The sequence below is a fragment of the Hirundo rustica genome, chromosome 11 (genome assembly GCF_015227805.2).
Source record: "Hirundo rustica isolate bHirRus1 chromosome 11, bHirRus1.pri.v3, whole genome shotgun sequence".
Taxonomy (NCBI): Eukaryota; Metazoa; Chordata; class Aves; order Passeriformes; family Hirundinidae; genus Hirundo; species Hirundo rustica.
In genome coordinates, this window is record NC_053460.1 from 5,058,771 (window position 1) to 5,074,074 (window position 15,304).

A 15,304-nucleotide genomic window follows, 5' to 3' on the forward strand; every position below is an offset into this window, starting at 1 on the left:
AATTTTTAAAATTATCACAGTAGAAGCAGAGAAGATAAAAAATAAACCTTCTTTTTTAAAAATGTTGCCTCATGCCAATATATTGCTTCATTGTAAACAACTCAAAATGGTTATTTTCCAGCACACAATTAAAAATCCCTCCAGTGGTAAGGAAATTCTTCTGCAGGAAGTGCCACTTATAGTGTCCTGTTGGTTTACATATCCTTAAAATTTTGGATAGTCCAGCCCAGCTGGATTGGTGGGCTGAATTTCCATCACACTGGGCTTCTGTGGCCTTGGGTTCCTCCCACTCTGCAGTGGTGCTGAATCTTCTGCAGTCCCCACTGCCCACACTGGGCATGGGATTTGTCTGCCAGCCTCAATCTCAATGCTCAGGAACTTGCAGCTCCCAGGAGCAGGAGCAACTCTCCCAGACTGTCCAGTGAAATACAGTTTTTCCAAACTGCTCAGCTAAGCCAGAGCAAACACTCAAATTTAAAAAAAAAAATACCACCAGGCTTTGATACTCTCCTTTGTGTAAGTTTTGAGTGATACATAACATGGTCCTAATAGGAAATTGCTGACTCCATCTCCACTGAGACTTTCAGTGATTTATCAGTTTCATAACCCCAGCCACAATTCATATGATGTACAACAAAGCTCCCTGAGCAGCATTCAACAGATTCATTTTTCCTTTCATCCTCACAGCCACCTCACATATTTGGTGTTCTTCCTTCCTATACGTGGTAAAAAAACCAAAACCTTCTCCCAAAGAACTGAACGCAAGCTGAAGCTTTAAAGTTAAAGTAATTGATAAAATTTATATATAATCTACATAACCTGAGATGATTTGTAGAACAAGTATGACTGGGTATTTTTTTCAAGCACAGGGTCAGATCCAGCTCTGCCCTTTGGCACTGTTTCTGCCCATCCTCAGGTGCAAAGCTCAGTATCCAGTCTGTCATTACTGACATGAATGTCACGTGTGTTCTCTGGTTTGTGTAACTGTGGTTGCTGTGGTTCATAGGCACACGTTCAGAGATGTCTGTATACACATGATCTACAGCTTCCCAGGAGGTTTGATTTTTCCTCAAACAAACTCAAGAATTTTAAAGGGGATTATTTAATTCAAGAATAACTTGAATATCCACTAAAGAGAATTCTAAGGATTTTGCTTTTCTACCACTCTGAATATCAAGATAGACAAGCAATTTGGATATATACATCAGGATTTTCTCTAACACAAACCGATGCTACCACAGGTGGAAGCTCTAAATTAGAAACACTTCAGTCTTGACAGTTACACTTTATGTAAAATTACTTAGTGTTGTGTTTGATGTTAGATATCATCAGGTAATATTGGCTCAACAAGTAGAACCACATCACTGTCTCTAAAGATATTACCATAGCAGGACGAATCACAAATGTTTTGACAACACAAATGTGCCTTAGCTGAAAAAAGATATAAAAATGTTTAGTAAAAATATTTTATCTTATTTCTTGATCAATAATGTTTATTCATCTACTCCTCTCAAAGTTTTTATTTGTTTTTAAAACAAAAACAAAAGCAATGGCATTTGTATCAATCTATATATCTACAAATATATATATATATATATATATATATACATCTCAAACATTTAGGAAATATAAGCACTTTGTATAAAATCTGAGATAAAAAATCTTTATAAAGCCTAACTATACCGTATTTAAACTCTTCTAGTAAGTGGCAGATTTGCTTTTAAGAAGCTATAATGATATTCAAATAAGATGAAAAAATGTCACAAGAGAAGCACCTGGAAGCCAGTGCTTGATACAATAAAAAACTTTTGACATCTGCAGCCACTTCTACAGGTGCATAGAACTTCTTTCAGTTCACTAACTAGTTTATTCATAATGGAGAACCCCATTTAGACACTAAAAAAGCGGAAAAGATTGAATAGACTTCTACTATGAATAAATTCTAAGCATGCCAGATTTCGCCTACTAATTCTAAAAGCCTGGGGAAGTTTTGGAAACAATTCAATTGGAAGCTATTTCACGTTATCTATTTTAAATGAAACATTTCATGAAAGTATCCAGTGAATTTAGTAGGAGCATATCTGCTTTGGAGAGTTAAGAAGCTGCACTCCTGTATTGTCATTTTTATCCAAAAGCCACTTAATATAAATCACAGGTGGTTCATTTGCCACCTTCTAGCAAGTAAAATACAACTGAGCCTTTGAACAACTGATCTCCCTTTAGCAAAAAGGCTTCACATTTTACACCACTTATATTCAGGTCAGTGTGCTTTAATCGTTGCTAGTCAAAAAGTCACCTCTAAAAATAAGTGAAGGGTAAAAGCAAAATGAGAATCAAGTGCATCTATTTAAATGAATAAGCAAATAACATGACTTAAAAAATGCATTAGGCTTATACTCCAAAATAGAAACTAAACTAAAAAATTAACCTTCATTTCAGCAGATAACTAATGTTAAAGGACGGTGCCAGACTTCTGTCACACACACTGGTTTCATAGCAGTGATAGATAATTCCAGGGAGGGGAGGTACCATGCACCTACTCCAGCACCTCTGCTCTGGGATCAAGACTTTGGGAGGTGAGCAGATTCCCAAAGTTTCCTTTCTGTTCTCTTTGCCTTCCATGCATACCATTGATATCCCAATGTGCTGGTGCAGACTTTGGGTTCTCAGCCCAAACCAGTCATTTCCCCTTTGCCTGATTCACCTTGTACTGGTCACTGGGTACAGCTTCACCAGGGTTCATCCCCTCCTTGGTGTCTGTTTTAGAGACATAACTAAAAAAATTAACATTTATTTGTATTTAACAGCAATGAGAAACAGGTTGTTTTAGGGAAAGTAGTTGCAGTTACCGTGCAGGGATAACACTGCACATTGGTGACCCAGAACCCACCCAGGATGAGGAAACCATGAGAGCACACCAAGTAAAAATAATGATAGTAAAAAACCCCCTGGTTTTTGCATCTGTTTGGAGCTAAAATGGATTTGCACATTTCACTACTTGAGATATATATTTGTCTAGTTTTCCTTTGTGAGAACCCATGGAAATCAGAGCATTATTCAGATCTAGACTTGTTTGGTTGTCTCCAAGCTTGAATACTCTCAGCTCTCTATTGTTAAAATCCAGACATGTGGTGAATACATGATTATATTTTCATATCTTATTTTCAAAATGCATTTCATGTGGTAGCTGTATTTCTGAAGAATAAAAGTAACTCTAAAAGACATACAATTCTAATGTTATTCTAACAGGAATATTGACTGGAGTAACCATAATTTCGTGTTTCTTTGATGTGATCCTAAGACAGGTTAGATCATTCTGAGGGTCAATACCTTTTGCTGTGCTCCTCGTTTTCATGGGGAGCTGATGAAGAACATCTGAATACTAAACTGTTGTAGACTTAACAAGAGTTGTACTTATTGAAATGTCAGCAAACAAACAATTTTCTAATAATCATTCAGTTAAGCTGAATATTCTTCATATGCAGCAGATCCTAAGTGGGAATTCAAGGCTGTTTTTTTCTTGTTTTTTTAGCAGAAAGGAGTTGTGTTGATTTCAGGTATCCATCTATTTTAAAGTATAATTTATATGAATCAGTAGCAATTAAACATTGAATGCCTTAATGAAACTTCTTAAAGATCTTAATCACTGTTTCAGTCGCTTAAATCCTATGAAATTCCATTCTGCAGTACTTGACCAGCTCAGGTGCTTCACCATTTGAAACGTGGTGAGTTTGGAGCTTGGCTGCAAGAATCTAACCACACTTTCACTGCAGCATTTGGCACATGCAGGGATAGAAATTACACATTCCCTGGGAAATACCAAGAGCAATCAAAGGGCAGACGTGGTATGTTTGCACTTGGAAAAGGAAAAGCACCCTTGAACAACCCCTTCCAAACAGTGGCCAAATATTGACAATTGGTGGTACACAGTGTATTGATCCCAGCCATTAAAATATGACCACGTAAGTCAAGATTAATTCTTGATGATTTAATGAATCATTGTTTATCGATGATTTGTCAAATCATGTTTTTTATATTAATAGGCTATGGGATGAAACTAAAACCAGGCTTCACAGTAATCCTACAAGTGTAAAACTGTTTAGCATTAATAAGCTTTTTTCACTAATAAAAAATTTATTTGACCTAGTAACAAAGACAGTAGATTACAAGCTGGCAAGACAATTTTCCCTTTGCATACACTTGTACTGTGTCTTCCAGATGGACAGGACAGGAATACAAAAATAGAATAATACGACTTAAGTTGAAGAGTCTGATTATGAAAAGAGAACCAACATGCAAAAATAGAGAATGCCAGGTAAAGAATTGGAGGCAAAGGAGTAAAAGAAATAAAAGAACCACATTAGACTATTCAATAACTTCCCTAGTTATTTGAATCACGTAAAATCTGTGTCATCACTTGAAAAATAATTCTGTGGTGTGTAGTGTAGGGAAGTGTACGGAATGACCCACTAGATCTTTTTTGTCTAATGTTTATTACACAGAGATTGAAACTGATGTTTTATGAAAACAAACAGGTGTTCCCAAGCACAGCATTAGCATAAGGATATCTATATAATCACAGCATTAAACAGTGAGTCACTTTAAAGCAGCAATGAATTAGTGTCAAGTTTATATGACCTTGTGTCCAAATGATTGCTTCAACAAATATTGCACTTTCAATGAAAATGGTAAATGTTAAATGATCCTCCGGGGTCTAATAATTACATGAAAATGAGTTGACACTAGTGACATCCTTAGATTAAAGCTGAGTTATGCTTACTTTAGGACAAATTCTCTTTGTGTTTGCCACCCAAATTAGAGAAAGGCAAATAAATCCTTCATTAGAAATTCTGTGTTGTGATCTTTCTCAACTGTGAGAGATAGCAGCAGTTTATGAGATTTTCTCAATAAACAAGTTACTCTGAGGAGAGTGTTTAAATGAACAAATGAACTTTGAGTGTTAAGTCAAATAACAGGCAATGTTTATATCAGGAATCTTTCATTTGCTTGTTCACCTGTGCAATATTACACCTACAGTATTACAAAAAATTGTAGGAAAAGACAGCTGTTTATATTAGTGAAGAACAGAGGGTTCCATCTATTCAGAGAACCTAACCAGTGTAAGAAATCTCACTTCTGCATCACTTGTTTGACTGTTTTTACTGTGATTAAAATTGTACACTTGTTTGAAAGGTTTCACACAGAAATTAAATTAAATTTTCTACAGAGTGGTTTGAAGTAATTAGCTTGACCAGTGCTACTTATGTATATTTTGAGATCTAACAATAACTTTTGACCACACACTTTGAGGTTTTGTTTGTGGAATCCAATTCCTTGGTACTTTGAATGCAACCTCACAGCTACAGACTCTCTTGTATTCACATCTGGCATCTGGTGTTGAAACCTCTTTAAATGACCAACTAAACCCAAAATTCCTGTGCTAGTCTTCTGCATTTGGGCCACATGTTGTACAGTTTTGAGGATGACGAAGTTTAGACAGGACATTGGGGTGCCTGATACCTTGCTGTGAACAGTCCAGTGTGCGAAATAGTGGAATGTATTTCCTACTCTGTGAATGGAAATTGAGACAGAAAGAATCCAAACCAGCCTTTGAAAGCAGCACATTACTGTCTTATCTCTGCACAGCTGTACCTGAACTTTGCCTCAGTAAAATAGCATGATCCCAGGTAAAGATGGACTGCAGCTCCACACCTGAGTGGGAAGGCACACATGACCAATATTGTGCCAAGAAGGAAACAGCTCCAAATAACAGAACAGAAGAAAATAAGGTTATTTTTCTGTTAGATTACTCTGGTGGTTTTGCCTTGAGAAATTTATCAATCTTCAAACTCAAAAAAGATCATTTGTATTATCTAAGTGCTGGATTTTTTTCACTTCTCATCTTCAGCTTGTTCCAAGTGTTCATTTGATCAAGATGCATTCTATTTACTGCTACAGAAATGGCTGAAACTGTGCTCATTCTGAAACGAGACTGCATTTCAGCTTACTGAACAGCCATATCTTGACATGAGCAAGTGCAGGCACAAAGCAGCTTTTCAGTTTCCATTTGCCAGGCTACACGCTTCCCTCTTGACCTTCATCATCTATTCTGTGAGCAAAGGCACATTTTATTTAAAGTGCCCAGGCATAGAAATGAAATTGTCCTCAATTTCTAAAGACTAAATAACATTTAAGTTTCCTTCTTGGTTTTGTTGTCTCCCATTGCTAAACTGCTGCTGGTGCAATAGAATTTTTGGGGATTGTAAAAGTGCAAGGTGAGTTGCATGAAACTGTCTCCTTTGTAAATGAAAGATTAAAAGAGATTAACCGGTGAAACCTGAAACTGATTCTGTGACCAGTTTCGCTTTTGGCTGACAATCAGTGGGATCAAAGCCAAAGCTGGCCTGACATGAAACTTGGTCTTCCTCCTACAACAACAACACACCATGACACAATTTAAGTAAGTTGTGAATATTTAGCAGGGCCAAGGAATGGCTCCCACAGTGAAAGATCTACACTGTTTAATAGATATTATTGTCTGGTGTTTTTGTTCTATCAAAACTTTTCAGAGGAAGAGGTGGGGAGTGAATTACTAGTGATTGTTTTTGTGTATACGAAGAATTTTGGACAAAGAATGCCTGTAAAAGCAGTGGCTCAGTGCCACACATTTTTCCTCTCTATAATGAGACATACAAGATCCGGTTTTGAGGTAAACAGTTTAGTTAAACAGGGGGGATAGGTAACAATATGGAACTCCTTAAGTTAAATGAAGATTATGATACTTGTACTTCTGCAGTGAAGACTTATGTCAAGGCTCTGCTTTCCCGTGTTCCTGCTTTCCATTAACTTGAATGATAAACTACATCACATGGAGAGCTCCAAGGAATGGCCACAAACCAAATGTTTGTGTCTTCAGATGACACAGGTGTTCTTGAAATTCAGGGCATCTTCATGGACGGTGGTAGGTGGATGTGTTAGGAGATCACACCGTGCAGCTTTGTGCTCAGCTGTTACTATGCTCTTTGCTGCTGCCAGGGGAGATACTTGGAGAGAGCAGAGGATGTTTTACCCCTGGTGCTTATAATGACAGGAGTGGCAACCCTTCCCTGGGGTTCTGTGAGGAGAGGGGCCACAAGAGGACACCTCGGTGTCCTGCGAGGTTGCCCCATGGCCCTGTGAGGAGGCTTCAGGGTTGCCATGCTCGAGAGCAGCCCTGGGGCTCTGCCTTCTGCCCCCCATGACCCCGTCCCCTGCCCCATTGTTGGGGAGTAGGTGAACCCATCTCCACTGCCGTGTCCTGCCTGCTGCTGCCCTGTCCTTGCTGTGGAACAGCACAAGTGGCAACCTGGGACCCACAACTCATGGCCAGGAGCAGCCAGGACAGAACCTGAGGGGCTGAGGGGCTTAACAGAGCCCAGAGACAGGGAGCAGCCAGGTGGGACTGGGCTGGGCTGGGCTGGGCTGGGCTATTAATTAGTGCCCTTGAGGGGGCCAAGGCTCTTGGTGTGGTTTTGGCTGTGGGGAGTCTGTGGTTGAGCTCTGCTGAGGGACTCTGAGGTGAGGTAGGACCAATCCAAGCTGCCTTAGTTGTCCTAGTAGAGGGGTTTTCCAGTTAGTTTATGTAAAGCTGAGGCTGGTACTGACTAAATCCCAAAGATACCAGTTGAGACACTGTTTTTAGAAATAAGCCTCTGTCTTTTCCCTGCATGTGAGTGTTTCCTGGTCTGCTGCCTGCTTGCCCCAAGGCATTACACATTGTGTGGGTGTGCAGAGCCCAGCTTTCAGCAGCAGCAGCTTTCCAGTCTTGATGTACTGTGATCATTGTCTACAGATGAGAAAATCATCTTCAGAAGAAATCTAGACTTTTTCTGTTGGTGTAGATCACTTTTACAATGCTGTGGTCTAAATAATTTACCCACGTGTTTCTGTTCTCTTTTACCAAAGCTGTAAGGGAACAAATTATGTGTGCAAGACATGTGAAGAACTCTTTCTCTATTCTCAGTAAATAGCACTGATGTGTTCAGAAGACCATTATTTGTCTTTTTAAGAGAGGGTGATTAGTTTTATTGAAGTTGTACATGAAGTTGCTTGGGTTTTCATCCATGAGGTGACTTTTAATTGCTCTGCTCTTTAGTTGGCAAGTTTGGAAGTTTGGGAAGCCACCAGCACCATCTCTCTCTCTCTCTTTTTTTTTTTCTTTTTTTTTTTTTTTAGGTAGTTATCTTAAGAATAAGTTAACAAGCTAGTTGGGTATCTGCATCTCTTTAAGGTCACAATTGTATTTGAAACCACAACTGTGTATCAGCACATAATTTAATGCAGTTGCTGGCCCTGTGTTGGAGAGAAAATAACTTCAGTGTGTGGGATTGCCTTATCTATTGAAACAATATTATTTCAGGCATTTATTAAGTTTCAGACTGGCAGGGGCCAGCATAAATCATGTGTTGAAGTTGCTGTGTTCAGATAACTGGGCAGCTGAATTGAAAAATCTGGTTTATGAGGAAAGGGAGAAATTATCAGGAAAAACAGTATCTTTATTTCAAAAGCTACTATTTTAGGAGTTAATCCAGCATCCCATGCCATGCTATGGAAGGCAATCAAGAGTGTTATGCCTACAGCTGGCCCTGGCATTTGTGAGTTGTTTCACTTGTGACCAGCTTAGCCAGTGCATTGCTTTACCTGTGCAGCTCAGTTACAGTGAGAAGTCTGGTGGTCTGAATTTTTGGAAATGAGGTAACTTTACTTACAGATAGTTTTTCATTTTTTTTGAACAATTGGAAGCACTGGGGTGTGATTATTGAATCTGCCTGGAACATCTGCTGGGCAATTTTGTTTTAATAAAGCCTGTAGATGCTCTTAAATGAAAACTTATAGAATATAAAATATAAATCTGGTCCTACCGTTGGTGTTAGTGACTTGCTATTAAATTCAGCATGTACTGTAAGGGATGGTGGTGATCCTATCCTCAGTAATTGGACTGGCAATTCTAGGGATTTAGAAAAATGAAAAGGACAAGTTTTTCTACTCACACTGCTCCACTGTTGCTATTTCTTAATTTTCAAGGCTTCTGTCAAGACCACTGCTTTCCCTCATAGATGCAAGCTACCTACATGTCTTTTTAAAACCAATAAAAATATCAGCTCAGCTTTGCAGAAAATACTGAACTGGAGCCAAAATGACGGCTAGCATGGTGCAGGATTATTCTTGGAAGCATTATTTATGCTCAGCATGAAAGACTGAGACACACAGAGTTTTACAGACGTGCAGATAGGCTTTGTATCAGAGCAAGACACTTAAGAAATTAAAATACTTTCTTCAAAATGAACTGAGGATTCAGATTCCAAACAGCATAATTACTCATTCAAAATAGAGTAGTGAAGCCAGTATTAGGAACAAGGCTTGAGAAAGATAAATCCCTCTTAGGCTAGGACTGGAAACTTGCAAATGCTTATCTGTGTGATTAAGTTTAAATATTTGCTGGAAAAGTAAAAAGTGAGATGATTAAACTTCAGGTGTCTGCATCTGACTGTTGTTTAATTTCTGTATTTGTAGTTAAGACTGAGGAAAAACCAATCAACTGAAAGATGGAAAATACTCAAAACTATTCACTTTCTTTCTATTTTTTTCTCCCTCAAGCTATGATAGAAGATGGGATTCTCTACATGGAAACTAGGAAGAGGATTTTGCTGGTAAGTACATGAAACTTGCTTTTGTTCCTTGCTGCTTGAACCTGTGTAACAAGGAAGAGGCAGGAAGGGAATGAAGCACACTGAGGGATACACTGAAGGACCTGAGCTACACTGAAGTGCTATGAACAATCCTTATTTGCTGCCAGCCATTATGAAATGGCACAGATCAGTTCAATTCAGGAAGAACTTTCCTTTTTATAAGGAATATTCTTGATTACAACTAACTGTAAATGTCTGCCAGCTATTACACGAGCTCCTATGCCAATGCTGCAGGGTATCTCCAGAAGTTTTCAGTTTTGTTGGCCTGTAAAATGGAATTAACTCATCCATGAGCAACTGTGATGCTATTGATGACCAGACAGCTGGTCTTTCAGTTTTTCCCTCTATGCTTTTATTTCTCTCCTGACAGTCTCCAAGGAAATTGGGAAGAAGCAGATAATGTGGCATAGTAGCTGAAAGCTTAGAATCCATTTTTAGCTCACAGTCCTTATAAATATCTAATATAAATGATTATTTGGTATTACATGATTATTTTGACACAATACTGACAGATACAAATTGTATTCAGGTGTACAAAAGTTTGAATTTTTAATGCAGAGCTGTCACTGTAAATAAAGCTGCTGGTCAGTCAGTCCAGCAATGAACGGAAAATATAGTTCGGATTTTTTGCCCACTGTGGAGTAGTAACACTGTGAATATTCTCAATTTCCGGTCTTTCAGCATCTGAGAAACTAATTCAGAGTTTTATAGAAGCAACAGGGATTGAACTTTGCTATCCCAGAAGGCTACAGGAGCCAAAGTGTTCTTTTGTTTCTGTAACAAAATTAAGTTACTGGGGTAGAGTGTGCCAAGCTGAAAATATTCCAAGTGAAGTTTGGGGTGTCCAGGGGCTCCAGGGCTGTGCCTGTCCATTTCCTCCTCTTTTGATAGTTCTGCAGTGAGCAATCAGCTGTCAGCACAACCTTGTATGAAACATAATTAAAACCATTATCTCTCTTATTTTGTTAAAAACATCTTTCCTTTCCCTGTTTGAAATTTGGCTTTGGTTTTATTAAGATAAAAAGGTGAGAATGAAGGAAAACAGAATAAAGTTATTCTTGCAAGGTTACCCACAAAACTCTAGGGAAGGACTTGCCTTTCTTCACCTGAAAAACATTTTGTATCAAGCATGTGACATGGAGTGGAGGAGATGGGGAAACACCTCTGATTGTTGATAAGGTTTTGTTATTCTCTTCTGTTGCCTCCATGCATCCAAATATCATAATTTTTCTTTTGGTGCAATTTTTTCCCCACGAGTTTTGAGAGCAGTTTCCCTTTTTTTTTTTTTTTTTTTTGCCCATAGTGTGAGGAATTTCCAGCTTGAATCCTCTAGATGGTGCCACAGCCCCAGCACACGGAGGTGACTCAACGTTAGTTTTGTGTCTTGCTTGTTAAAATCCCACTTCAGTCAGGTACTCAATGATTTTAGCAGTGATACAGTTTGTAGGTTTATACAGGGAGGAATCAACATAGTTGACTTACTTATACTCATCTAGGTAGAAATCGTTTTAGGTTATTTTGGTTTTTTTGTTTGCCTTTTTTTTTTTTTTTTTTTTTTTTAATAAATACAGAAAGATTACAAGGGCTCTTGTGCGGTCAAGTTGCCCCCTTCTTTCTTGAAGCCACACCTTGAGCGCTGCCAAGGGCAGCTGTGTCCTGTGGTGCTGCGTAAGTGACCCCAATGAGCCTCTTAAAGCTCCCAGCAGATGTTTCTGCTTTTTTTGTGGTAATGGGAACTTCACAAACCATTTTCTCTTCCTTCTAAGAGCAGATGTAAGCACGTGGAAATCGCTTTCTGGTATCAAGAGCAAATTGATAATAATGTTGGTTCAGTTGTAAGGCAGAAGCTGTAGAGGCACTCACTCTATTTGCTAATTGCAGAAAACTTACACAGAGCCTCATCAAAACTAATTTTTTTGTGTTCTGCTGGCTTTTCCTGAAAAATCTGAATTGTGAGCACATTATTACCTGGGCTTTTAAACCATCCACTCAGAGGCTTTTTACACTTTTAACTGGTGTGTGAATCTGCTCCAACCCTTTTGCCTTATCACCTCTAAAGCAGCCACTCCCCTGCTGCTTTGGCTGTTTCAGTGGGTGAAGTTTAGTGAGAACAGGCATGACAGCTCAGCAGTCGTATTCCTGAGCTTTTGGTGGCCTAATCTGAAGCTTTGTGTGATCTGCTGTGAATGCACAGCACAGAGAGTTGTGCATCCAGGGGAGGATGCTGGGCCATATGTGCTGAAGTTCCACAGTCCTGCTTTGACAGGAAACGCCCACTGAAGCAGGAAGAGTTTAAAGAGTTTAAAGAGTGACTCTGCTGATGCCTGAATCATATTGAGATTAGGACTTGTTGCTGACAGCAAGTGCTGTGTTTGTAATTAACTTGTATGGAAACAGTGGGCACCAGAAGTGTGGAAACAGAGGCATAATCTGGAAAAGGCACCAACTCTCCAGCCTCAGTTACAACTGAGCCTTGTGTTTAGCTCATGGGTATAGACTGTGTCCTTTGTAAGGACAAGAAAGGGCTTTACCATCTTTGTAAGACATCTATCTGTAAAAGATGTTATCAGGCAATAATAAAGGAGTAACCTGAGCCACAGGACTGCATTTTAAAATTTCATTTCACTTGGATAATTGCAACCTTTCTGATGTGCATTGACACCATGCATTTTAGGTTCTGTGCAAATCTGGGAAAAAATCAGTCAGAATCTTCCAAAGTAAATATTAAGAAGTCCTTCATTCTTCTATTTTATGAGATGAAATACTGGTGTCCTCTTCATTTGACACTATTAAAATATCTATAATATTCTTCATAGAGGGTTTACTTACTGGCCAGATTTGATTCTGAGTAGCAGCAGTCTGCACAAAGGTCAGCTATAGTTTCTTTTAGATGTTGCAGTAGTGATTCTGAAGTGACGAGTGACAGAAGCTGAAGTTCAGTTTTTTACTTCCTGACTCATATCTATTTGATGATATTTGCCCTTTTTAAAGTACCACTGTCTTTCTCTCCAAAAGGAGTGGCCACAGCCCAGCTAGAAATTAACCTGGCTACTGCTGCAAAAGGAAAAAAAAAAAAATATATATATATAAATAAATCAGCAACAAAAGGAGAAACTCCTTCCTTTATTGGCTGAGTAGGTAGGCACAGTGATAAAGGATAAGGCTGAAGTACTTAATGCCGCCTTTGCCTCAGTTGTTGCTGGTAACACCAGTTGTTCTCCAGCCTCAGGGAGCAGAATGGAGGCCCCATAATTCAAAGGGAAATGGTCAGTGACCTCCTGCAGCACCTAGGTACACACAGGACTGGATGGGATTCTCCCCGGAGAGGAAGCTGATAGAAGAACTCGCTGAGTCAATCATCTATTGGCAATCCTAGGGAGATCCCAAGAGACTGGAGGTTGGCAAATGTGTTACCCACACAAAAGAATGAGCAGGAAGAAGGATCCAGGAAACTACAGGCCTGTTGAGCTGCCCACAGTGCTGGGGAAGCTCATGGAGCAGTGCCATCCCAAGTGCCATCACACAGCAGCTACAGGACAACCAGGGGATCAGGCCCGGCCAGCACATGTTTGGGACATGTCCTGCTTGTCAGCTGATCCCCTTGTGTGTCTGGGTGACCTGTCTAGGGGGTGAGGGAAAGGCTGTGGATGTGTCTGTCTGGACTTAGGAAAGCCTTTGACATCATTCCCCTCAGCATTCTCATGAGAAACTCGATGTCCATGGCTTGGACAGGTGCACTCCTTGCAGGGTGAACAACTGGCTGCATGGTCAGGCTCCCAGAGTGGTGGTGAATTGGGGCCAGTTTGGTTCAATGTCTGCACGAGTCGTGTGGACAGAAGAATCAAGTGCACCCTCAGCCAGTTGACAGAAGGACACCAGGCTGGGTGGGAGTGCTGATGGGCAGGAAGGCTCTGCAGGGGGATCAGGGCAGGCCGGATGGATGGACAGGAGGTTCAGCAGAATGAAGGGATGGGTCCTGCACTTAGGTGACAACAACCCCCTGCAGTGCTACAGGCTGGGACAGAGTGGCTGCAAAGTGGGCCAGTGGAAAACATTCTGAAATAAGTGCATGACCATAGGATCTGTAAAGTTTGCTGATGTTCTTTTTATATTGCTGAGTCATTTCGGCTCGTAAGAACCAAAGACAAAACCACAGGTTCCTATGATCTCTTCTGGGTATAAGTGTGCATAAGCTCTTTCAAAAGTTCAACAGAGATAACCAGAACTTAGACAGTTCCCTGCCAACAACCAGATGAAGTGAAAAATGCTTGGTTTAAAACCTTGTGTGTCTGCAGTGTAGTGGCTTGTGGGCCTGACATTTCTAAATCTGAAGAGTTTTTAGCCTGCTGGCACTGCTAACTCTTTCTAAGGGAAAAGTTCTCAAGAAAGCCTCTTGTCAAAACAATCTTGGCAAAACAACTCTCCTTTCCCAAAACAGTCTTTCTCCAGGTGGTGTTTTGCTGTTTCTCTATTTCACCAATGGGATTAGAGAGGTGTTGTTCCTAGTCACCAGTCATGTCAAGTCTGTATCAGAACACCTTATAAAAGGTGGTAAGAATTAGACAATAAAGCCTTTTCTATACTCTTTGCCTTCTGAAATACTTGGAGCCTTTCATCTTTCTTTCGTGTCCTACAGTGACAGTGGCTAACCTTGGCATGCTGTAGATGCTCATAGAAGGTGGGGTTGAAGCACTTGAGAACAGCCTTTCCCCCCCTCTCTTTGGTGTCCAAATTTGGGACACAGTAAGAGGCTATCCTCGCTGGCTGTAGTTGTCACCTTGGGAACAAGGATTGATGCAGCTGGACTCTTGGCAATTTGTGTCTTTATGTGTAGTCATTAAAAGTCTGCACTACAGGGGATGGGGAGCAAGAGAATTAGGATGAAACTTATTGTTGGCATTTTTTGGATGAAAACTGTATTTCTCATTACTTTAGTGCTATCATCCTTGATAAAAGAAATTAAACTACTGTCCAAAAATGTAAACTGTAGCTTGATGATGCAATGTTCTCTTTTATTATTTCTTCACCTTAGTTTGGTCAGAAGCATGAGTTCCAAAATATCATAAAGAGTCAAAAGTCTGAAAACACCACAGCAAACACCACACACAACCCACATATAATTAGATATCATGAGATGTCTTCATCACTACCAATACCACCTCTAGGGCAGGACTGCTTGGAGCAATTTTGCTATTTGGATTTTTTTGAATATAAAGTTTGCAAAGTTAATTGTGAGAATTCCTGGGACCAGTGATGAGGAAAATAGTTAAAAGAGAGTACGAGGCAGTATCAATTTCAATTTGCATTTGCATTTATTCTAAAAAAATCACGATTCCTGTTTTTTTAAAAAAGTGACTGCAGTTGTAGAATTTATTTTACATCAACAATCTCTTTGGGCAACATCTCTCTTTATACATGACACTCCCTACATTATGCCCCTTGAGTGTGGCAGGGAAATTCTGTCATCAATAACTCCCAGACCAGGTTACCTGAAAGTCAAGGGAACAGGAGCTCCTGGTGGAGACACTTGTTTTGAAATTCACATCCATTGCTTGTCTGCCAGAACTCAAGTTGCT

General features: G+C 39.7%; 1 long non-coding RNA gene across 1 annotated transcript in view; it reads left to right on the forward strand.

Moving 5' to 3' along the window:
* The first annotated feature begins 7,510 nt into the window (after positions 1-7,510).
* Positions 7,511-15,304, forward strand: part of LOC120757741 (uncharacterized) — a 145,698-nt gene continuing 137,904 nt past the window's right edge. The window contains exons 1-2 of the long non-coding RNA XR_005702634.2: positions 7,511-7,562; positions 9,637-9,689. This is a non-coding gene — a long non-coding RNA (uncharacterized LOC120757741). The remainder of the gene's footprint in view (positions 7,563-9,636; positions 9,690-15,304) is intronic.